Here is a 27,011-nt window from a genome sequence, read left to right on the forward strand (position 1 = left end):
GCAATAATAATGGCTTTATAAATATTATGAGGGAAAATTTATGATTAAATTATTTATTATTTTATTGTTAATAAATAAAAATGCATGCGAGCATAATACGAAGTTAAAAAATTTAATTTATTAAAGATAACGTAAGTATAACGCTTTTTCATTTTATTAAATTCATTTTAGAATTAAGTAATTTAAAAAAATTACTTTTAAATATTCTTAGTATTTTTGAGGAATAATGAATCTGAAAGAAATCTTAAAAAAATTTAAAGAATAGTTTTTAATCACGATATATATAAAAATAAATTTGAAATTAATTTATTGTTTTAAATTATTTTAAATTAATTATAGAAAATTTTTAATTTTTAAAATTAATTTTATATGTAAATTTTTACTATTAAGAAATTTTCTTAAGTTTAAGTTGATTATTTCTTATAAATTCTATTAAAAAATTGCCTTAAAATGCAAATTTTTTACAATATAAGAGTCTTGATCGTGAGTACAGTTTTTGAGTGCGTGGAGGGCCCAACCATTTCAGGTTTGGGTCAAAATTTTAAGAAAATTTTTGAAATTGTTTCAATATTTTAATTCACTTATTATTTATAATTTAATTGTTAAGATTTCCATGATGGAAAAAAAAATTTGAAATTTGAATTAAAAATAAAATTTTTCTTAAAAGAAAATCAATACAATATTGATTCGTGTATAGTAATTCAATAATGCGTACCCTCCCGAATTAGAGGGAAGAAGAAATATAAAAAATATTTATTGACACTTGGGCCCTCCTTCTTTGAAACCTCAAAAAAACCTTTCAATTTTTACATTTCCACTGATCAGCTCGAGAAATGTAACAGGCAAATCAATGTAACAGGCAATATTTTAAAACTGATTCTAGTGAATGTGAATTTTTGTATAATACTTTTTAACGTATGGCATGTTGGTATACTTACGTCATTTAAATAGATGCAATTCATTAAACGATCATTCTTCAAATTGAAATCCCAAATTATTAGCGTATATTAAATCCATATTTAAATCTGAAAATAAAAAATACGAAAATAAAAATATTTAGTATTATAGTTTTACTTTCAATATCAAATTTTATAAAATTAATAAAAATTCTTAATATAAGAAGTTGTAAAAGTTGCATTGAATAATTGTAAATTATTATTGTAAATTGCATAACATTTTATTTTAGAATTTGTGCTAGAGTGTGTAACAAAAACAAATTTTTCTAAATTTTGTAGTTCACCACTGTTAAAAGTGATTTTATTTAGGAAAATAATAATGTTAATATATAAATTAAATGTAAAATTGTTCTACATGTAAATGAAATTTGACACAGTCCAGGTAATTTTACTGATTCAAAATAAAAAATGTAATTTATTATTGCGTCTTTGTGCAGAAATTTTTCGTTAAAAAACACTGTTTTTATTGTAAATTTTACACTAAAATTTAATTTATTGAAATTTTAAATAATTATTTAGTACAATTTTAGTACAATTATTTAGTACAATTTTTAGTACAATTATTTATTTACTTTTACAATTTATTTATTTATTATTAACAATTAACTATAATTACTGTACCCAAAAATTTACTCAAAGTTTTTTAATTGCCTACTCAATTTTATTAAATTTTTACTCTTATCTCGTTGTCTTTCTCATCGAGAGTTAATTATTGTGGCAATAAATTGTAATAATTTTATATTGTACCTTTTATTAGAAGATTTTAATATTTTAGTAGATAATTTAATATTATATTGTAATAATTGAAGTGTATTTGATAATCTCTAAATTTGATATCAAAAAATAACCATATTGTAAACCATATAAGAATATGTGGAACCACACATGTGTTGGTTTTCCTGTTACCTCAATGATAGTGCTTAATGGATCTTGTATACCATAGCTTTTATATGTATAAAACTGTTATATTGCATTTATTTTAATCTTGTTATATTGTTTTGGGTGTCTTTAATCAAATAATAATTTAAATACAATTCTAATAATTTAAAAGTAAATTTCTTTAAAGTTTTTCACCTACTTTTCTTAAAAAACATTCCTTATTAATTTTCAGCTTTAATTTTCAAATAAATTATACATAACTTATTAAACACGAAAAAAAAATAGGTTTATATTAGAGTTTTGCCCCCCTTTTTCGTGTTTGGAAAAAATATTACTCCTTTTATTTTCTTGATATTTTTCATTCGGTATTTACAATTCGGGAACTTTGAAAAGTTTTCGTGTTACACGCATTTTGAAAAATTAAAAAAAAAACTTATATGAAAATTAATACAAAAAAAAACATTATTATAAAAAAATGTTAAATAAAATTTAGTACCAAAACTCAGGTTATCCGTTTGAGGAAAATGTTAAAAAGTAAAAAATTAAAGCTTTTCTATAAATTCAAATAAATTTTTAGAAAGAAAATTAACTAAGAGAAAATAAGAAAAAAAACCAGAAACTAAAATAAGAATTTCATTTAACCCAATGACCAAAAGAAAGTGCCAGAAAATAAGTGAGTATAGAAATTTATTTTAGCGCGAACATGAAAATCATGTGAGGTAATTTAAAAAATTAAAGCACTTATTATGTAAATGAAAATTTTGTATGATAAATCAAGTGAATGTAAGTAATTTTTTTTTAAAAAACACAACCTCATATATATAAAATATTATAGAATTGCAGGTATTAGTCTCGCAGCTAGTAATATTTCAAAACCTTATAAGGAATTTCAGAATAAAATTCATGGAAATTTTAAAATCGACATTTAAGTATATAGAGCGATTGTATTGAAACATGTTAAAAAATTGTTACTCAATTTCAAATATTTAAACTTTCTTTGTTCCGAATTTAATAATTTCAGATATCCAAATTAGTTCAGAGTCACCGTTTTACAGAATATAGACTCCTGCCCAGACTATTTTGTGAATTAATAGTGAAATTTATTTTAGGTTTCTTTCTAAGTACGATGACAGTTTTTGTATTTTCAATTGTAATAATAAATAAAGCAACGTTTATTCTTATAGGACTAATAAAAATTTGTCCACATTTTACGAAAGAGAACCGAATGACTCTAGTAAATCATGAAATTTGTGTGTTTTTCTTATTTTTCCCTCTTCTTGTGTTTTATTTGTAGTTAAAAGTTTCTATAAGTTCTCCTTTGTGTTTATTTGTTTTTTTTTTCTGAATTTTAGGTAAATCCATCACATGTCACATGATTTTGTATTTGTATGTATTTTTGTATAAGAAATATACAAAAAAAAATAATAAAAAGTCAAATCAATCGTAGAAAATTTTGAAGCATAAAATTTGGCTAAACATGCAACAAAGAAAATATTTTACTTTTTTTAAAGGAAAATTTTTTCTAAGTAAGTATAATTACGAGTTTGGCTTCCATAATAGTGTTTATAGCGTAAAGGAACGGAATTGAATACAAAAATTTATAATGTGATTCAATGCTCAATAGAATAGCATTTTGCTTCTCTTTTTAGAACTTTGCATTCAATGTATAATTCCCTGCTTTACAATGTTTAAACAAAGTACTGTACACTCTAAATGTTTATATTATATTTCATTTAAGTCAAGCGTTGTTAAATAATTTTAATGTCATTTAATTTTAAATTTCAATTTCAGGTCTCTGCGATAGTTAATTATTAGCCACTTAACAGTGGTAATGTGGTGCTAGTACAGTTGTTCATGATAACAATTGAAATTGATTGGTAGCTTAGGCTATCAAAAAAATTTTGAGGAAGTAAGAGTGGTTTAACGATAGTATTATTTTGAGTTATAGCCAATCTCTTTCCCGGGTAAAATTTAATATAAATTACTAGACTATAATTAATAAAAAATTATTGTGTTTATTTTGAATTGCTGAAGTGCTGTTTTGTTTGTATTTTTTAAAATAATCCTGTCTAGAACTTTAAAGCCTCACATTTGCATTGTGTCCTTTTTTGATTGATTATGGGTCCTTTTTGTTTTATAAATTGCGAGATCTTTAACATTTCCAACAATCAATGTAGAAAATTTGCGAATAAATTTAAAATTTTATGAGGCTTGAAATCATCAATATAATTTCATTTGTTAAAAAAATATGTCGTTAGAAAGGATTAAATATCCTTTATTAAAAATTTCATTAATCACAATGCAAAAATTTAATATTTTAGTGATTGCTATATCCAATTGCCAAAGGATTTTAAAATAAATTTGATTTTAGAATTACAAAATTGAATTAAATATGAATTTTTAATATTTTTAAGAAATTTTTATATTTCAAATATATTTTACGCAAAGAATTAGAAATTTAATTTAAAAATAAATACAACCATATTATAATTATCCTTAAAAAAAATCAATGTTAAAATTAGACATATATCAATGTAAATATCTTGTGCATATGTATAATATAGAGGGAGAAAAATCAATCAATAAATAAATCCCGCCTCTTCAATTATAACGCCATTAAAATATTTTCCTGAAATTTTTTTTCCATTTTCAATATAATCCACATATACATATATCACATACATATACAAATATTTATTTACAAGACGATGTACTAAAAAATCTATAAGAAAAAATTACTACTTGTAACAACAAATTTATAAAATACACACAAATTTTCTAATAATATTTTAACATACATATATAAATGTCTGTATTCCTTGAGCATATATCCTTAATTATATCTTTTGAATGATTTATTATCAAAAATGAAAACCCAAAAAAAGAAACTACCGCACCTTATTGTACTCATACAAAAAATATTCAATACTATCTTGATTTTATAAACGTGATACCCACACAACATGTACGAAATATGTATGCAATGTGAAACCTTAAAATGTCCTATTTATATTCCTTTAAACTACTACACACGTTCATATACTCATATTTGATTAAAAGAAGCAAAGAATATGGGAAGAAAACTAGAATACAAAACAAAACAATTATCTATTTTACACTAAAATATATTAACCATCCTTGCCCGTAAACTATAATATGAGTGTACAATATTATTGTCATATTGTTGTATAGAAAATTAAAAAGGATATTTACGCACCGGAAATAACATGCAATATAAGTAATGTTGTGTATATATATTAATATGTTAATACATTATTGTAAAATAATAATTATTTTATAATTTTTTACACACACACACATTTATTCTAAATTTAATGTTATTAAAATTTTGTACACACATTTTGTAATTATGAGGGTGAAGCGATTCAAGAAAAATGTCGTCCAGTCTGTAGATGAATTTTACAATTTAAATATTGGTATGTGAATAATGTCACCTTATATTTTAATAACATCACATATTGTGCCAGAGGGCTCTTTAAAAGGCATATATTTAAGAAATATTTAATTAAAGTAATTTTAAATTTATTAAGGAAAAGGATTTTGTTGTGTGAACTTCATGTCTATTGTGAATGTTGTTTGAACACAAGATATTTTGATAGCTTTTAATTCATTGAAATTTAAAAGTCCCAATAACTTCTATATCCTATTAAAAGCCTTTGATTCATTTAAATCTATTTTAATCGATTTCAAACGCAACAAGTAAGGTAATACGCCATTAGTTTGGATTCAGGTGTCGCCTGTTATTTAAGAGAATGGAAGTGAACAAGACAATAGAGGGAAGACAACCCAATTTCAAAAATATTTTAAGAAACTTCAAATGAGGAAATTTTTGTATTTTTGCTTAAGATACGCGTACAAAGTTTTAATAATCAATTCACCAAGTCTAGAAAAAAGTAAAAATTACATAAAATTCGATATATCAATTGTTAGTAATGTAGATTGTAAGTGCATACCTATGTATGTATATTGGTTCAACTTTCTTCTTATTGAAATTTACAAGAAATTTATTCATGTTACTAACAACTATTCTATAATATATCTGTATACTACTATTCTACAAATCTGTATATCCTTTCGTATATCCATACATACTACATTAATAAACTTAATATAACTACAATAATATTATTAGTTATTACATGAAATGCATGTAAATATATTTTATTATTGTGCAGACCTTTAAAATAATTTCTTATATACCTATATTAAAATTAACCCCCATATGCATTTCAATAATAAATAAGCTATTTACTTTTAAACTGCTTATACAATCATTAACATACATGTGTACATACGAATGTATTTATATTCGAAAAATTTCATTGCCCTCGAATTCTTTTATATACAATTTATATAACATTATTTGTACATTATTTGTATTTAGTATACATATATGTATATACATAATATGTACATATATTGTGTAAAACAAAGTCATAGTTCAAATAAATATTGTGTATATACATACATCAATATATTATGTGACATTGTAATTGCTTAATTTTTACTGTCTTAACAATATTACTGTCACGATTTTCTTTAATTTAAATTGTAGAAAACTGTTACGTATATGGAAATAATTATTATATACATACAAGTATTATATTGAAATAATTACATAGTACATGTATTCATGTATGTTCATGAAAAGCTAACAACTTTTAATACAATATATATGTTAGCTGCCTATATATTTAAAATAAAGCCCTAATAAAATAAGGTTGGTGCGTAGATTTTTTACTCTAGAATTTTTTTACCTATACTTAAAATGTGTTTAAAGGTTTTTGCTTCATGAATGATTGGAAAGGACTAAGAAGTTGAGTTGGTGAGAGAAAATAATATACAAAATATTGTATGTTACTCGTATAAATATAGTGTATATTGCGTGCACATACTTTAATCTATAGTATTTATTTATACTTATATAAATGTAGCAATTATTATATACTTGATAGTATCGTGATAGTAACCGTTATTTATGAAAATTGGATAAAATGTTGAAAATAACAAATAATATTCTAATTTTGTTTTTACTTATATGCATGTTGTAAACATTATGGTTGTATATAAAAAACGATATAACAAAATTATGTATAGAAATGTTTAAATATAGTATACATAATATAGTATGCAGTAGAGGAATAAAATATGTCATAGAGAATTGAGGGAATGTCATTTGTAATTATGTATATATTAAGGTAAAGTTTACTTTTTTATGAAATTTATGTAGATAACCTTCTGAGAGTTTCATGTTAATTTATAATCATGATAGTTAAAAACAAAATAAGTAAATAAATGAATAATATGTAGGCAAGTATGTATCTAGATATTTGGAAGGAATATGAAATTTAGTATATTTTAGGATTATTTATGTATTTGTTCGTATGAAAAATTTTCAATTATGCATATATATGTATGTATTTATATTGTTATAAAATTTATTAATTTTTTCCTCATCCCATAATTTTTACCTTACGTGTGCCTAAATATACTATTAACATACATAATATATTTTTTTTTTTAGATCTAATGGTTGCGTGTAATACAATGTTTATTCGTTTATAAAATTTACTCAAAACTTCTCCTTGAACCCTTTTCCAGCCACGGACCATATAATTCCAAAACAAAGAGAAAAAAAACTGTTATATATATTAAAGTTGACATTCCGAAAAGTTTGTTATTTGAATTTTTGTTTTTAATTTTTGTTTTTAATAAAAAAAAATTACTAAAAATCAAAATGAGTAAAAGTAAAACATAAATTTTTTATGTACACACAGACTATTTCCATATGTGCGTGCCAATGTAGTTATAACTGGCATAAAGGGAATCGGGCTGATTGTAAATTGTAATAGAATACAAAATTATTATTAAATATCTTGTAAACATGAAATTTTATTAAGAGGGAGTTAAGAAATGCTTTCATTGCGTATACACAATTCTTATTTACATACATACAATGTACATATACTTACATATACATAATAATAATCATAATAATTATTGTTATGTTAATAATAATAATCGATAAAATCTAAAATCAAAACACTACAACTTATTAACAAAATGTTATAGAAAATGCGTACAAGATATTGAACGTGCTTATATACATGTACATATGTATGCATATGTATGTGCATGTTATATTAATTTCATTATAACTAAAATGACAAATTTCATGTATTCTATATATTATATACATATGTATATATATACAATTTACTCATTGGGAAACAACAACAAGGACAAGAGGAACAAGAAGGAAATTTACCTAGATTTATATTAGAAATCATAATATTACAAATTATAATTTTGGAGTATACAATAATTTCTGAGTATACTACATATTTTTGTACATCCAAGAAAATCATGTATATATGCGAGTATGTATGTATATGCATAAATGTTTATGCAAAAGAGTGTGAAATATATTAATTGAAAATAGAATATTATCGTGTATAACTAATTATAGTTAATTAATTAATTGTTTAATATTATTAATTACTTTAATAATTAATTATAATCAATTATGTATATATAACAGTATGTTTATAACAATAGCAATTGTTACGAGTATTGAATGTAAATTTAATTAGTATTTTATTATTCCAAATGAATAATTTCATTTTTTGTTGTTTTTTTCTCTATTATATGTTTTTTCTATTGAGAAAAAAATATTTTCTTATTGAGTTTGAATATTTTGGGGAAAACAATTTTTTAATAAACATTACTGTTATAATATCTATGCTAAAACGACGACTTGTACATCAATGATTCATACACGTTTCATTCAAATTGCCAACAAGTTTTACTGGGAAGGAGGGAATGAAGCGTTTGTACGTTGCTAGAATTGCTGTGTAATCATAGGTATTGAATGAAAAATAGCATGCAAAATAGTAAAATTTATATAATAAAAATTGAAAAATAGAAACTATTCTAAATTATAACATAAAAATATAAAATAAATTGAAGAAATTACAGATTCTTATATTGAATATTTAAGGGCATAAAGTAGGTATCAATGTAGAACTCAGTGCAATTTTCAAAATTTAGAGTATGAAATTGTAAATTTATTTTTGAGAAAATATATTAATTGCAATTGAAATAAAAATAATTATGCATACTTATGTATTAACACTTATGTATTATAATAAATTTTTGATGATGCTCCGAAATTTTGAATAAATCTCAAATTTTGTCATTAGACTGAATTAAATTTCTCTTAAAACCGAACTTATTTTTGTTAAATTAACATTCTCTACAATATTTAGTAGAAAATTGAAAGCTATTTTTATTAATTATTTTCTGTTTTGAACTGAATGTTAATATCAAAGAGTGATTACTGATTAGATTGAGAAGAAGATTCCAGATTAAATTTTTTGGAGCGGTAGTGTTCTAATTTTACTTAACATAATAGGAAGCATAATAGGAAAATGCTTGTTTTCTTTACAATTTCAAAATTTATGTGTTGTTTAAATGGTCTTTCTACTTGTAACAAGCTGGTTGCATATAAGCACTAATTCAATCTTTTATGATCTTAGAATTATTACTGTTTCTCAAATTTCAATTTCTTGTGCGTCCAAAACAACATTTCTGTAATAAAACCTTTTATGTACTCGTGCTTACATTTTACATTCTACATTTTGGAATATAAAATAAATTTATTTATTTTTAGAGTAAATTATTAAGTGTTACCGTTTATGTTGCCAATGAAGTTTTTTTTTTATATCCAAGAATAAAGTACAAACTCAATTCACATTCTTTTAATCATAACTGTTTTGCTCGTTTTTTTTTTGGTTTGAGGTTTTTGTTGTCTACTTTTTTTTCACTTATTATTTATTATAAAATAAATGCCTTCTAAAATAAAAAAAAAACACCAACTAATTTTTATACTGAAAAACTTCTAAAAAACCTCAAAATGAGTTAAAAATGACAAACAAAAAAAAATTATAACAAAAGCCCATATGTCAATAAATTGAAATATTCTTTTCAACACCAAATAAAATAATAAAAAAAAAAATATGAAAAATATTCGAATTCAAAAAAAAAAACAAAACCCAAACTAAATACCAAAAACCGAAAAAAAAACTATGATAAAAATTTAATAACAATGAAAAAGAAAAAAAAAGAGAAAAATTGAAAATAAATGAAAAATTATTGTGTGAACTTCTGTGAGAAAACCACAAGAAAAAAATATAAAAGAAAATATCAAGTGAAAACCACGACGATGGGGGCAAAGCAGACATACAAAACAAAAAAAAATTCAGAACGTTTCTATGCTGAATGTGTTGTTTGTGCATTTTTTGCTTTGCTTTTTTGTGCTGTTTGTGTTGTTCGTTCAGCTATCAACAAGTTGAAATTTCAAAAATCTTACAAAAAAAAAAAATTTTTGGTTGGTAATTTTTTTTTTTTTTATCTTTACTCCATGATATTTTTTATTAAAAAAAATGTTCATATTAACCACAAAAAAGTGAAAAAAATATCAGTGAAGTTAAAAAAAATTTTTTCTGGTTTATTTTTAGTTTATGAACACGAGAAAAATTGGAACGAATAAGAAGAAACAGAAAAAAAAAAAATTAAATGTCCTCTATTCCAAAAAAATTGAATTGAACGCTTAGTAAACATTCTAAATTGTCAAATTGTATTTATAAAATGCATATATGTGCATATGTGCATGTGCAATGTAGCGCCGAACACTATAATAAACAGATATTCTATTTAAAGATAAGAAAGAGATAAAATGATAAAATAAAATTTTCTATTTTTAAAAAAATAAACAGCGAACAAACAAAATTATGAAAATAAATCATTTTTATATTTTATAAATTAAAAACAAAAAAAAAACGAAAATCCTTCGTACAAGTCAATGAACTTTGTAAAATTTAGAGATTAATTTGTTGTGTGTTTGCTCATAAAATTTGTTCGAAAGCCATATGCCACGAGTGAAATATGAAATACAAAACGAACAGATATTGAGGCCAAATATTTTCAGAGTTTGGATTTTAAAATTGAATAAATTTGGACCAAACCCATGCATAGTTTTTCTATTGAACAACCGGGAATACGATTTTTTAAACAAAATAATCTTCAATTTTTATTGTGCTCATTTTTTACAAAAATATTATTTAATGCAATATTGCATAATTTTAGGAGAAAGAACAAGAATTGAGAAAAAAGCGTTACATAATGGTGGAATTTGATGTTTAATTAAGTAAGGTGAGTAAAATGAATAATTATATTTTTTGTTGGCAAGACATTTACCGTTGGTTTTTTGCTTTTATAGAAATTTAGAAAAGCTTGTAGTTTCAAAAATATATACAAGATACCGAAAATTCAAATATTACAAAATTTCGATATATGAATTCAATAAATATTGTTGGAAAAATTCTCAGAGAAGAGAATTTGTTCAAAAGGACCAGCTTTTTACAAAATAATATGCCATTGTTTCAGATTAATTATATAAAGTGGTGCTTCAGGGTTAAAACTTTTCTTAACAATATAGCCATAATAATTATACCACTTAAGCAACATATTAACTTTCTAAAACATTTAAATTTTAGCTAAAATTGACGGAATTCATTTGTCTAAATCAAAAGATTTTCAACATTTACATAATTACGGAACTGATGGTCTTAAAAATTAAAAAAAAAAAAATGAGAAGCATAATTTTCTTTGCTTATAATTCAATAATAATGTAAAATTAAGTGTAGTATATCCTTGATCATTTCTGTTCACATCACCTATTCTAACTAAAGTTAAAGCCTTTTTTTTAAATTTAATATATCCAGTTACAATTTAAAGAACAATTCACAATGACTAAGCAAGCCGTGCACTATGTAGCAACTTGAATTTTCTTTGATTCAAAAACTTGAAGTCATATTATTTACAATTAGCAATTTTATTATTTTTATTAAAGTTCAGCTTTGCCCAATATACTATGTATCCCATATGGTCTCTCTTTTTCCGTCGCATATACATACATACAAGTGTAAAGATAACTATATAACATTAAAATAATCTGAAATATTATAATTAACAAATAGTAATAATTATTTGAATTTAATAATATTAATTTGCAATTAAATTTGTTTGTTCGTAATTTTTATGTATAATATAGAGCGCCACATGTTTAAAACGCCTATCCTAAATGAAACGAGTAAAATTGAAAGTTGAAATATAATTAAAATACAAAGCATATCAAAGTGGTTTTATATATAGTTTGTTAATAATTAATTTTATTCACCTTCTAAATATTGATTAGTGATCTTTGAAAATTCTACTTTAATCTCATATACAAAATTTAACATTACATACATATGAATTAAAAATTTTATTATTGTATTATAGTCAGTAATTTTGTATAAAAATCGGCATGATCGAATATTAGTTGGAAACTATGGTGTATAAATTTTAATAATTTTTTTATTTATTCTTTTTTTTTTCTAAAATGTTAAAATTCTTTTGAAATTCTAGAATCTAGATTCAACAGATTGTTTCAAGGTTTAAATTATTTTTTTTTTATTTTTTTATTAAATTTGAGTAATTTTATACCAATAATATTTTTTTTTATTAACTATGAGTAAATAATATAAATATGAATTGTATGTAAAAATATAATGTACATTTATATGTTTATATTTATATATATTCATATATATGTGAGATTGTTATGTAGAATATAAAAAGTTTTTAAATCTAAAATTACGTGCTACCACTATGATATTTGATACATTTTTCATTATATTATATAGCATAAATCTGTCTCCAATAAAATATTCATGTATACATACACATATACATATGGTATACTTATATTTTTTAACTTTTCTTTTTTGTCAATAATTCACTTAAGATTCTAAGAAGGTAACGTTTATATTTTATTTGAAAAAACAAAGAATCAAAAATTTTAATGTATAGAATTAAGGCTATAGAAGGATATTGTCACGTACTCATATACTTAAAGGAATGCAATACCATATGAAGAGCATATATGCTCATACGTATATATAAAAAAAGTTTGTCTGCTAATTTCTTATTATTATTGTAGTTATTTTTCAAAGAAAACATACCTATACGAGACCTATACGAATATTAAGAATTATAAAAGGCTCTTATAATAGCAATAATAAAATTTACAATAGCAATAATTGTTTGATAATACATTTGATAACAAATTGTATAACAGTGGAGAGAGTATTAATTTAAAGAGAATAATTTGATTATATCAATTTTCTCTTGAATTATTCTAAAATTATAAACTCGAAATTTTAAAAGGGAAGTGATTATTATTTAATTTTTTCAAAATTTTTGTCGAACACACATAAAAATAATAAGTTGCATGACAGTAGTTTAAAAAGAGAATGTATAGCAAGGTAGGACATTTTGTCATTATTGTCATATTTATTGTTGTCACTGTTTTTATTATTATTATCGTTGTTGTCGATGTTGTTGTTGAATTGTACTTATTAAAATCGACATATCACATTTTTATTGACATGTTTAAGACAAAAATTAAACTTTCAACGAAAAAATAAAAAATAAAACAACAATAACAATAAAAAAAAAAGAAAAACAATGAAAATTGTCACGAAAAATTTCAATACAATTTTCGTGTTTCAGTTTGTTTTTTTTCTTTCTTCTTATTATTATTTTTTTAATCCTTTTTCTTTTGAAGCTATTCTTGTAGTTATAGTGCACTTTTTGATAATAAAACAGTAAAAAAAATCAAGAGAAAAAAAATAACAACAGCAGCGCTATCTTTTATAGAAATTATTTATTAAGAAAAACAAAAACAAAAAAAAAAAATCAAGTAGAAAAAAGAAAGAGTGAAAAAAAAACGGCACAAAAACTTGTGAAAAAAATAAGAAGCAAAAAAACTGAAACACAAAAAATTCTTTCTTATGTCATACAATATGTCAAAAACTGAAAGGTATTCATATAAAAAAATTTTTGACATCTTTATACTTGTACATTTTATTAATTTTTTTCCTTTTTTTTGTTTTGTACAAAAAATATGACATGCTGTACCTTTTGTATGCATGCCTGTATAAAAAACACGCCTAGTCTGTATGTATGTGATTTGTATGTGGTTTTATAAAATAATTAAGGAAAATTTTTCAATTAAAAAAAATTTATTTGATGTCACGACAAAAAACGACTAAAACACGTACAAGTATAAGAATTACTAAAGAACAAAAAAAAATAAAATGGTCAGTGGTGTGACAAAAAGCAGAAAAAGCAAAAACATATGAAATCTTCGTTGGTGTTTTCTAAAGGATTTTACGGATCAGAGTAAAATTTTGAATTTTAACCAAGCAAGAACTATTATCAACAAATTTTTTAATAAATGTTAATATTTCATTAATATTTTCAAAATCATTTAGAAGAGAAGAGAACTTAGTCCTTAATGATTCTAAATTTATTAATATCTTAATTAATTGTAATTGCCAAGCAGATGAAATTATTTTTATGTTTTTATTACAAAACTTTAAAATTTTTATAAGTACAGGGCATAAATATTGTTGAAAATAAGAAAGAGTAAGTTTAAATTAAAAATTCAAAATTCGGAGTTAAAGTTGAAGAATTCTATGTTTTAATGTCAAATCGAAAAATTTGAGTTTTTGAGACAGAATTTTTCTACTTTCATAAAGAAACCTATAGTGATCACTAAATAGAAACCAGAGTAATCAAATTAATTTTGAGAAAATGCACTCTATTAATTACGTTTGCTTTAAAAAAATGAGCTATAAAATTTTGTAAATATAATCAAAAAGAACCGAATCAAATATTGTTAAAAACTGCTATCCAATGTGAGATTAGGCCGGTCACCTACCTAGTAAGTTTAATGACGCAAGAAACTGGTTCATACTTAGCTACAATATTATGCATCAGCCCTATGCTTCTCAAAATCGAATTTGAGAAGCAGTAAATATAATGCCACATAATTCGGTACTATTGAATTCTGTTTTAAATTAATTTTAAATTTGGTACCAAATTTTTGTTGCACGGCAATGATAAATGTTTTCATTATAGTTAACAGTAACATTAAGAAATATTTATAGGAGCAAGTTTCTGACAAAATATGGAAAAATAAACAACTATTTTTCATTTATTGCTATAAGAATGTAAAACTTTTAAATATTTGTAATATAAAGCTATAGCTAGCAACATAAAGAGTTTACTTAAAAAAAAGCCCCTAATTATATGCAAAATTTATTAATAGTTATTTTTCAACGCAACAGCATTTTCATTTACAAAAGACAATTAATTTAACAGTCAGCAAGTTATTTGTGTTATGCAATTTACTTAAGCAAAATGCTCAACTTTTATTAAAACCAAAATTTATACTCAAATACAGTTGCTGTTGATATAAATTACGTGATTATCCAAATCAGAAATCGATTAAAAAGCAAATTAACTGGGAAATTTATGAAATTACGATATAGAGTAGTTGTAATTTTCTTCCAATTTTTTAATATTTTGTCGCACTAAATACCATTTAATTTATGAACCTTCAAAAACGTATTGATTCTTGCTTTATTGTAATCTTAACGAAATTGAAATAATGTTTAAATGCTATTGGTGATGATTGAAAATTACATATAATTTCTAAAAAAAACAATAAAAACAAGAAAAATGGAAAATAAAAATTGAAAGGAAGGAAGGGACACAAAATAGTAATTTTGGGTCTCGAAAAAAAAAGAAAAAAAAAAATAATAAGAAAAAAATGAAAAAAGAAAATAACCAACTTGTCACATCACAATATTATGAAATAAAAAATAATAAAAATAGTAGCAGAAGAAAAAAAAATGTTATAATAGCAGTTATGAACCAACAAGTTGGTATGGGTGAGTGTGTATTTTTTGTATTTTTTTTTGTATAAGAGGAGCGTTTAATGAACAATTTAAAAATTTTATCACGAAAAATATTTTTCATGTTCATTTACTCTTTGGACTTCTTATTATTAGTTTTTTTTTTGGTCATGTCGTCATTTTTTTTTATATTTTGAAGTTCCTTTCATGCCAACATACATTGGGTTTTTTTATACAATAAATAAGTTAAAAAAAAAAATAATTATAGTTAAAAATAATACATAATTATTTTAGACATACCTTTTGTATAAAATATACAAGTGTACATATGTATACACACATAAATACATAGGTAAGTTTTCGTGCAAAGCATTTTTTTCCCGATGGGCAAAATATATAGAGTGTCTCATTCGTTCGGCACTTCTAATACTGTTTAACTTCATTTTGATTAATAAGAAAAAGGAGTCATAGTTTCTAAAACTTAAAAGGCGGAAATTAAATAAGAGATACCACATTAAACTCCGAATATAAGATTATTATCTAAAAATTTTATTACTAAGAGGTGTTGTTTACTGTAACTTGAGAGAGTTAATTCGATTCTGATTTAATTAAAAAAAAATTGTTCCAGAAGTTCAAATGAAAGGCCAAATTTTCCTACAAATCTATGAGCAACTATATACCGAAAATTTTTAAAAATTCTTCCAAATATTTTGCTATTCTATATGCATAATGAATTTTTCATTATGCATGTACTATACTCAGGATTTTTGTTTTCCAAAAATTGAACATAAAATTAATATATTTTTAAATGTGCTTTAAAGGACTATTTCTTAGCCATATGATTTTGTTTTTGTTAACGTTTACACCACAATATATGTATGAAAGTTCCTTTATCTAAACAAAGTAGAAAACATTGAATGAATCTACTGGAGAAGATAAGTTTTACATTTTTTGCCATTATTTTCATTTATAATACCATCGAGGCTTTTGATAATTTGCGTTTTTTGGTAATTTTGCAACAAAATTTCTATATGGTGAAATAGTTTCTAAGGTGAATTAATTTCTATTGTGAATTTATTTCTTTGGTTCTATTGTACGTTATATTCTATGGTGAATAAATAAATTAACGGAATTTATTCTTATGGTGAAATGAAGTCGGGTAAATAATTTTTCTCTTTAAAAAGTTTCACATTTTTTTCAAATTTAGCTAGATTAGAATAACAGAGTCGATTAATCCAACGATATTATTTAAAGATTTAAGAATTGCTGTAATAATAAAATTATGCTCCTATATTTCATTCCAATTTCAATTTACAATTTCTAAGCTATTATAGTTTTATTAATTCCATAGTATTTTAACAGAGACACCTGACACACATTAAGTAAGTTCAATTTAAAACGTAATAATATTGACCTTTTCTTATTATCTCTCTCTCTCTCTCTCTCTCTCTCACTTGATTTTTAATAAGATATAAATAGTTTTAATAAGGTCTTTTAAAATACAATAAATTGTATAATTTTTTTTTTATAATTTCATTTTATTATAATTAAAATGGCAGTATAGAAATAACCGAATTTTTTTTCCATTGTATTTAAAGTAAGTGAAGAGGAAATTATTAGTTAAATTGCCAGACCAAACGCACATAAAAAAAAAAAATTTTTTTTACTATTATTGAATTGGAATTCAATTTTGATTCTTTTGTTAAAAATAAATTGTTTTTTTTTTTTTCTCTTTTTTGACAGTAAAATTAAAAGCAGATGGTATCAACAAAGGAAGATATTAAATTTAATAATTTGATAAAAATATAAAATTAAATATTGTTAAAATAAAAACGACAGAATAAATTACATAACTTATCATTTTTTTAACTATTTTAAACATAGGTTAATTTAAAAGTGAAAAAAAAAATTTCGATCTTTTAATAAACACGAAAAGGTCATTTATAGGGTAGCTGGCATGCAGTTTAAAATGAAATTTTAAATTATTTTCAAGAATAGCACAATTAATATCATCTATAAGACCTCATCTATTTAATATTGTTTGATTGAATATTAATTTTTTTGGGGAAAAAAAAGTAGACCTGCATATACAATGAAAATATGAGAACGCATCAAAATTGTGTCATAGCGGAGGAATAATTTTGAATTTTAATTGTGACAATGCATGTACATACATTAGTATATAATTTACAATCTCAATTGTAATTGGAATCCAAATTGAAATTTGAACGTTCCCTTTAATATTATACACTTTCGTATACTATAAAACATTGTTAGTATGTATAATTATTGCAGAAGGCAATTTTCGTAATGCTATTCTAAAAAATTTTGTTTTAAAACTTATTACTCACTAGCGCCACTCAAAAAAAACAAAAAAGTTCGTTTGTGTAATTACGAAAGTTGTCTTCTGTTATATACAGATAATGTGTAATACTATTGTATAAGAATTTAAAATTCTTTGTTTCTGAATGAAAAAAATATTTTGGTATTACTGCTATTCTTTGCAGATTGAAATGAATATGCTGACCATAGCTATTCCGCTGCGTACTATTATTCACTATTGCTATTTGTTATGTAGGATAATTGATAACTTGTTCTATTGTGAATTTGTTTGATAAGAATTTATTATGAATTTATTATTAGATGTACTCTATTAGTAATTGAAAGTATTTTTTACTCCGTCATTTTATTGTTAATTAAAATGTAAATAAAAAGATTTAGAGTGCGAAAATTAATTTACCTTGTATAAGTTAACTGGAACTGGAATTGATTTTTTAACCCTTTTTTTTGTTGAATATCTGATAATTTTCTGAAAATTAAATAAAAAATATTCAAAATTATTTAAGTTGATTTTTTAAATTTTAATTATATAAAGTTTTTTTTTCAAATTATATCATTAATTATTGCACTAGATTAATTTTAATTTTGTATTCAAAAATCAATTATACGTTAAAACAATTAAGAGGATTTGAGAAATTAATTTGGAAATTGAGAAATTTGAATTTTTATGTTTTACATAACTATTGCAAATTGCATCAAATTATTACTTTGCTTGGATCTTAGTTAAGAAATTAAAAAATTAATTTTCGAATAACTAATTAAAATAATATTCAATATTTTAATTTAAGAGCGTTATTATATAAAGTTTCTAAAGAATTAAATCTGAAAAATGTGGTTAGCGTTTTGATGAGACGCTATTTATTGCGAGAAAGATGACAAGGAAGTTGAGCATTTACTTATCGGATGTTTGTCGTGGAAGGCAGTGCGAGTGTGTCTCTCTAATCCGGAAGAAAATTTACCTTTTGGGGGGATATCTGTTTAACATCATCAAGGAATAGGTGATCTGCTTAATATCTGCAAGAAGTTCATTCTGCAAGGAAATTGAATTGACTTAGCGGGAGGAGTGTGTGATGGACGGATTCTGACGGGCCTACTACTGGCTTATTGCTAGGTAGCGTTGGGGGTGCCACCTACCATCTCCAACTAGCTCAGTTTACAAAATTTTGTTTATTTTTTTGGAATATATTCAAAGAGGAAAACTTCACTATAAAGAAATATTAAACTCATATATTTTAATGTAGAAATAAAACCATTTTGTGTCTAAGGTCAACAACATTCAATATTTTATTATGGAGCAAAAGAAAAACATGTTTTTATCATGTTAAATTTGTTTTTTTTTTTTTTCCAAATAATTTTTATTGTACATACTTTTATAACATTTTATAATCATAGAAAAACACACAAAAAAAAAATCCCAAAAAAATTAATATAACATTTTTGGAAATTCTTTTAAAATATTAAAAAAAAAATATTTTAGAGAAATAAGAAAAATTTAACAAGAAAATTAAAAATAAATTAGATTTTTGTCACCTAATTCCAACACCTACCTACCTACCTAATATATTATTATTGTATATATTATACACGAATAGGAAAAAAAAACATTTTGACTAGAATTTCATTTCGTTAGAAGAATAAAAGAAAAATTTTCTATAAATTTATTGTTGTATAAAAGATTTCATATTTTATTGCATATACAATAGTTTTGAGATTTGGTATTCATCTCAAAATTTATTGCATTTTTTTTTTAAGAGTTTAAAAATCAAAGAAAAACACATATAGCCATTTTAACAGGGCGTCATATACAACAATATCATAAATTTTCAATAGAAAAATATTAAAAAAAAAACTAAGAGAGAATTGTGAAGGAATTTTGTTTTTCTGTTTTCTTTTAGAAACGAAAAATGGTCAATTGATAACAATAAATTAAAAAAAAACAAAAGTCTACCATTTGGTTAAATTTTAAAATATAAAAAAAAATTTATAAAATTCAAATAAATAAAACTTAAAGATTCAAAAAATATTTCTGAAAGAGTCGGCAGTGCAGTTTGTCATTTAAATTATAGCATTCATTTAACATTAAGAAGTGAGAGCAGATTGTTAAAAAAAAAGAGATTAACATTTTTTAAGTGCAAATCTGGTCTGCTTATTTTAATAAGATTCACTGTTTAATATTCATTATTTTAAAATGGAGAGCAAATGCAATGTATAGGGGTGAAATGAGCATAAGATTATAAAGAGTAATTTTGCTGTTCAGTTTCGGTATCATTATACGATAAAATACTATCGTAATAGTAAAATAATGTGAGAATGAATTTAGTATATTTTATTTTATTAATATTTTTAAAAGAATTCTTACTTACTTCATTTTTAAAAGAATTCTTACTTCTATACAACTTGTTAAAAAGTCGCAATGCATATTGTATATTTAAATATTTAAATTTAGAAACTTTAATTAACAATTCCTGACTTCAATTGTGCAAATATATGTACATATGCATTTCAACTGCAACATTATTTCGTCTGATTACAATCTAGATATTGCCTTATAAGATGTGCATTGCATTTATTAACATTGCATATAAATTTCGTCAAATTCGATACAATAACAAATTCAATTATCCAATAAAAATTCAGTTTTGTACCGATTTTTTCTTAGTTTTGTATTTTTACATTACTGTTACATCTATAATTACACTAAATACTATTAAGAGTAATTAATTAACAATATAGTTACTGTTACTGTCGCATCGGCTGTCAATGTATAAACTTTTTCTATTCTCGAAATACTCATTATCTGCACATTTTATGCTCATAAAGACTACATTAAACTTTGTATTTTGCAGATTTTTCTGCATATTATGAAATATTGAACTCTAGACTTTGTAACATTGTGATATATTTGTAATATTACAAAATCTAGTTTTAATATTGATGTCAGGGAATTTATTTGTTTTTGAAAAGCGCAATACATTATTTGTCTATATTTTAAATTATAAATGCAAAATACTTTATATTAGATAATTTTGAAAATTTTCTATTATAATATTTTTCATAGTGCAGATATTTACATGCATGTGTATATATTTTGTTATGACATTTTGACAATAACTAAACCCAAATATTAACAGCTCTCTTCTCTTCTCACCATATCTTTTTTAATCAATATTATTATTATTATTATTGTGTTATGTGTGTATAAAATGCGTTGGAATTTTTGTTTATTTTTTTAATATTTTCTGCTTTTTTTTTGATTTTTTTTTTTTGGTTCCGCAACATATAACTGCCAACACAATCATCACACTATCAATATCATCAATATATATATTTAATTTTTTTTCACATTTAATAGCATATCTAATACATTAAACTTTGAAATATTTTTTATGTCATGGTACATTAGCAATAAAACGCATTAACCATCTTCATGGTTTTTTTGTTTTTTTTTTTTAAAGTATTGTACAAACAATATTTGGACATTATTATAAAATAAAAAGACCCTCCAATGACACACCGCCACAACCTTCTCTACTTTCATCATCTACTGTAATACATTGTCCCTTAGATATATGATGGCATGAGAGCTTGTGTTGTGTTGTGTTCAACTCGACATAATATTAAAAGTGATTTTTTTCTATTTTTTATTTATTTATTTATTTATAATTTATTGATAAAAATGTTTAAATAGAAATTCTCTTATTCTTCTATTATTATAAAAAACCGAAAAAAAAAAATTGGTAATCAATTTAAATTTATTTTAAACATGATCTGTTTATACTACAATTTAAGAGAGTTGTACATTCAAACTTGAAGCTTAAGAGAATTTTGAACGTTTCATTAATAACATTTACATACTTATAGGCTGAAATCTCAAAATTTAACACGGTAATGTTCAATAGGGCAGTGCATTTTCCAGGATTTATAGCTATTAAATTGAAATATCTTTTAATTTATTTTAATAAAAATTGGGCTCTCTGTGACCAGTTTGTTAGGGATTTCATAGCAGACTTGCTATTGCAAAAAAATAAATATTGGTAAGAAATTTAAGATTTTTCTAAGGTTCATATTCCCAAAATTTATATTGCACTAATATTTTGGAGTCTATTTTAGATTATGATTTGAAATACTGAAGGATGATTGTTAAAATGTTGAGTATTAAATGGATAATATTAACAATATTGACTTTCATGCAACTTTTATGACATTATAAATTTTATGACATACATTTAGTAAAATTTGAAGAATTAAGCGAATTTGAGTATTTTTATATAAGTATCAATACTTTTGCTTAAAAAAACTTTTATTAATAGTTATGTGGATCAAGACTAAGGTCAATCCATAATAATGGTAAAAAATCCACTCTTATTGAAATCATATTTGATTATTTATAAATTATTTAACGCTCATTGCAGTATAGAAAACATTGCAGTAGAAAACATAACAAACTCACTCATCTTTCCATTCGTATCTTAAAATTGGTCTGGCCATTATTTTAGTCTAGTTATTATTATCTGCCCTTATTCATTTATTTTTTTTCATGTTGGTTTTATTTTGACCAGGCCCCACCAAATTGAAGAAAAAAAAAATTGATTCCCCTGGTTTTTCTCTTTTTTTTTTTCTATGTAATTTATATAGAAATCGAGTTTGGATGGGGGTATTAGATTCATTGAGTTTATTAGAACTAAAAGCAAAAAAAAAAAAAATTACAAAAAAATTATTGAAAATATCGAAAAAATTTCGTTGAAAAAAAAAATGATTTTCCTTTTCTTCCCCTCCAATAAAATTGAATTTATAGGGAAAAAAATAAAAACACAAAAAATATTAAAAAAAAAATGTGAGTTAAGGTGTTGGTCCATAAAAAATTTATGTGACATAAATCAAATTATTAGCTACTTTAATGTTTTAAAATATCATTAGAGAAATAAGAGATAGAGAGAAGCAAGAAAAAATTAAAAATTTTTTTTTTTGGAATATCTAATTTTGGAGTGAAACAGCATAAAAAACGTGTGCGCTTGTATATATAGACGGGCAAATTTGTATTTATTTTGGAAACATTTATGTGTATATATATATATAAATAATCATTTGATGAGACACATTTAGAATCAATTACCGCACCTTATGTTTTTTTTTGTTTTTATGAATTTTTAAATATAAAATTTTATAGCAGAAGAAAAAAGATGATGAGTAATAAGATGAGTGAGTTTTTATACAATATGAAGAGAAGTACAAATAGAGGGCATGAAATGAATTAATATTGTCTAAATAAATAATGAGTTGAATTATTTATTAACACAATCGAGAATTTTAATGCAATGTTGCAATATTTTAAATATAGTTTAGGTTATGTACATTTAGACATAATTGATTAGAGACATAATTGACATATTCATAGATTGATTTGAGATGGTGAGTGTTATAGGGTAACTCACCACTAACCCAACGCTAATAAATAATTAAATATTTATTTCTGGATTCGGTACTCAATAAGTTTATAAGAACCTTAAGAAGCAGATTCTGCTGTAATTTTTAAATTTGAAGAAAAATTAATACCGTTCACATTAAATTCATTGACTACATTTAAAATTTTATTAAAAGATTAACACGGTCTCTGCCCCACATCCATTGATTCCTATTCAAATTTTAATCTAAATCCTGAAATTTTGTTGGAACATTAACGAACTGTTATACGTCAATAAAACAAAAATGTAATCTAATTTGTCAAACGCAACAAACAGCATTACGTAGCGTATAAGGAAATTGAATTTATAAACACAAAAAAAAATTATAATTACATTAATTACTTTGATAATTATTTGATTATGATTACATTATTTATTGATTACATTTTATTGTACATATATCAATTTATAAAATGATTACATAATGTTTATTACTTACCATAAATTTTATTTTTAATCACATTAAAAATTATTTTTACATTTTTTTCTTAACGTGATCAAAATAAAAAAAAATGGTTTAAAATTTAACACTAATCGAGTTGTAATGATTTAACGAATACAAAATGCATTAGGAACTAGTTATTAATATAAAAAATGTAATCATTATTTATGTAAAGGAAAATTAAAGAAAAAGACAAAAATTAATTTAATCTAGAAAATGTTGACAAGTTTTACTTAATTAAATTTCAAACAACACACACAATTTTCTTATTCCATTCCAATGAAAGCAAATAAATTGAAACAAGTTACAAAGAGAAAGAAAATAACTAGAATAAAAAAGGAACAGAATAAAAATAAAAACCTTATATATGAGTACTTTTTAATATCAAAATATTAATTAAATATTTGTCATTCCTATAATCACCATTTTAAAAAAATACATGATCAATAAATTATTTAATGACATTTTACCATAATTAAAATTTTCCAATATTCTAATAAAAAGAATTTTAAAATAGTGAGTAACTATGTATACATATTAATTTAATGTACGACACGATAACGACATTAATGGCATAAAAAAGTAACTATATAGTTTGACAAGTTATTTTTTTTTTTCAAATTTACATGACACACAATGTTAATATACGAGTACTAATAAACTGCATATAGTATACATATAATATACATATTTCTAATCCATTTATGGATATGAGAAAATTTCATTTTACTCTCAAAATTTAATTCATATTAAGAGAGTGTACATGCAGCACAGTAAAACTCTCAATTATTTGTAAACCAATTTAGTTTACTATACTTAATTTTTACTATTGAAAGCGGTTTACTATTGATTATACGTCATAAAGATGACACGAATAATATTTGAGCTCATAACAAACAGGTGATAAGATTTTATTCTTGTAATCTTGTATTTTTTCATGTTTCCATGTACTAAATAAATTTTTTAAAAAAATACTATAGGTCGCCCAGTTTTCCATGAATTTGGAATAGTTAATTGTACAAAAGCTCTTAAAATTTAAAAAATTTGACAGAACCTGCTTTTCAAATCAGATAAATTTTTACTTGTTTTGAATTGACTCATGAATAATTATAGCTGAATGATTGATTTCAGGATATGAGAATGGGGCATGTTATAAAATCTTTTACAGCATTAATTTATAAAAATGTTATAAACCATTAAAACTTTTAATTTTTAACATTTTGCTTTTTAATTTTAAAGAACTCTATTAGTTTAATAAAGAGAAAATAAAATAGAGAATAATGAATTTCTATATCATATACTCTTACACACATGCATATATGAATAATATAAAACAAAAGGTAATTTAAAAACACGAAAATTTGATATGCAAAAGAATAAAAAACAAGAAAAAGAACAAAAAATAAAAATAAAAGGAACAAATCGGGTGCATAACATCATTTTATTACATGACAGTAAAATTTTTTTATTGCATGCCACTTAATATTTTTTCTTATCTATGACTTTATACTCTAGCACTAAAACTAATATTAATTTTTTATGCAGTAAAAATATATACAATATTATTTTACAATTTTCCTTACAAAAGAGTTGAGACACAAAAAAAAAATAATACTAATTCTTTTTTCTTATTAACTTTATTGTCAGCTATAAAATACGGTTGACTTTAATCAACCTGACTATTTAGAAAAAAAAAATTTTCCATACCCCCATTTTTATTTTCTGTTCTTTCTTTAAATTAAATTCATACATCAAATTGATTGATTGGACATTCTAAAGCTTATTTAAATTTTAAAAGTTAAGAGAAATTAAGAGAAATGTAAATTTTCTTTATTATTAAAACAAATGCAATAAAATAAAATTAGGAATAAGGTGAATTAGAAGAATAATAGGAGAAGGGCAAATTTCTTTGAAAATTTGCAAGAACAACTAAATTTCATGTATGAAAAATAATTTGTGTGAACCTTTGTGTATTGGTAGGTGCATATTTCCACTTATTATGAACTACACTAATTTAATTTTTGAAAAATTGTTAGTTCTGTATAGTCCTTAGTTAATCAATTCAGCTAACTTTTACAATTGACAAAATTAGTGCAATTTCAAATGTCTATTTATAGAAATACTTCAAAAATTGATTCCCTTATAAAACAAAATATCAAATTACTAAATGTGAATTATAAATACGAAATCAAATTATTTGAAAGTAAATAAGTATGCACTTCTCTCTACATATTAGTTTATAGAACTCAAGCATTTCAAAGTCCGAATTTACACATCAAACATTGTTCATATAAGTTTTGGTTGATTTAATGTATGAAAATGTCAGCTGATTTTGTTTGACACGAGAAATGAAACGCTATCCAATTCTTAAAGGCCATGAACAATTTTTTAATCAGTGATGTTAGTGTCACATTCGAGCTAAAAAAATTTGCAAACCCCTTTATAAATTAATTTATTTAATCAATTTGTCACAAATGCTACTAGAACTCGCCGAAATATTAAAGGTTATTGTATGAAATATAGTTGATTTAAAAACTTGAAATATTTCAAAGTTAAAATTAAATAAATTGAAAAAAAAAATTATAATTTTTAAAGAGTATAAATAATTAAGAACTTGAAAAAAAAAAAACAAGAAAAATAGAAGTATTTAATTAAAGTATTTAAGGACCGGCTTAACTACTTTTCCTCTTATTATTTTATTTTTTTTTTTTTATAATCGTGTCATTTATTGTAGGAGTCATAAAAAATCCCACTTTTATTTTTTTTTGTGTTTTTAAATACTTGCATAATCTGAGTAGCTTTTCTGTTGTTCGTTTGTTTGTTCCTTAATTATTTATTTCTCTATATTATTTTCAACAATATTGTCTTATACATTTTATATTTTGTTATAATATGCATGTTTGTATATGTATATAAAACAATTGTTGGTGTTATTAATATTCAAAGTATTGCAAATTTTTTCTTTGTGGTTTTCATTGTTATTATAAGTCACGTGTTTGCAACTATTGCAATTATAATTACACACACATAAACGTATGCAAGAAATTTTTTAATATATGTAGGTATATATGCGCACATTTATAGTTATATTTTATATATATAA

General features: G+C 23.0%; 1 long non-coding RNA gene across 1 annotated transcript in view; it reads right to left on the reverse strand.

Moving 5' to 3' along the window:
- Positions 1–338: 338 nt before the first annotated feature.
- Positions 339–27,011, reverse strand: part of LOC129609149 (uncharacterized) — an 82,782-nt gene continuing 56,109 nt past the window's right edge. Inside the window, exons 4-5 of the long non-coding RNA XR_008696932.1 lie at positions 18,405–18,473; positions 339–1,025 (exon numbers count right to left, since the gene is read on the reverse strand). This is a non-coding gene — a long non-coding RNA (uncharacterized LOC129609149). The remainder of the gene's footprint in view (positions 1,026–18,404; positions 18,474–27,011) is intronic.

This window comes from Condylostylus longicornis, unplaced genomic scaffold (genome assembly GCF_029603195.1).
Source record: "Condylostylus longicornis isolate FDR11 unplaced genomic scaffold, ASM2960319v2 ptg000038l, whole genome shotgun sequence".
NCBI lineage: Eukaryota > Metazoa > Arthropoda > Insecta > Diptera > Dolichopodidae > Condylostylus > Condylostylus longicornis.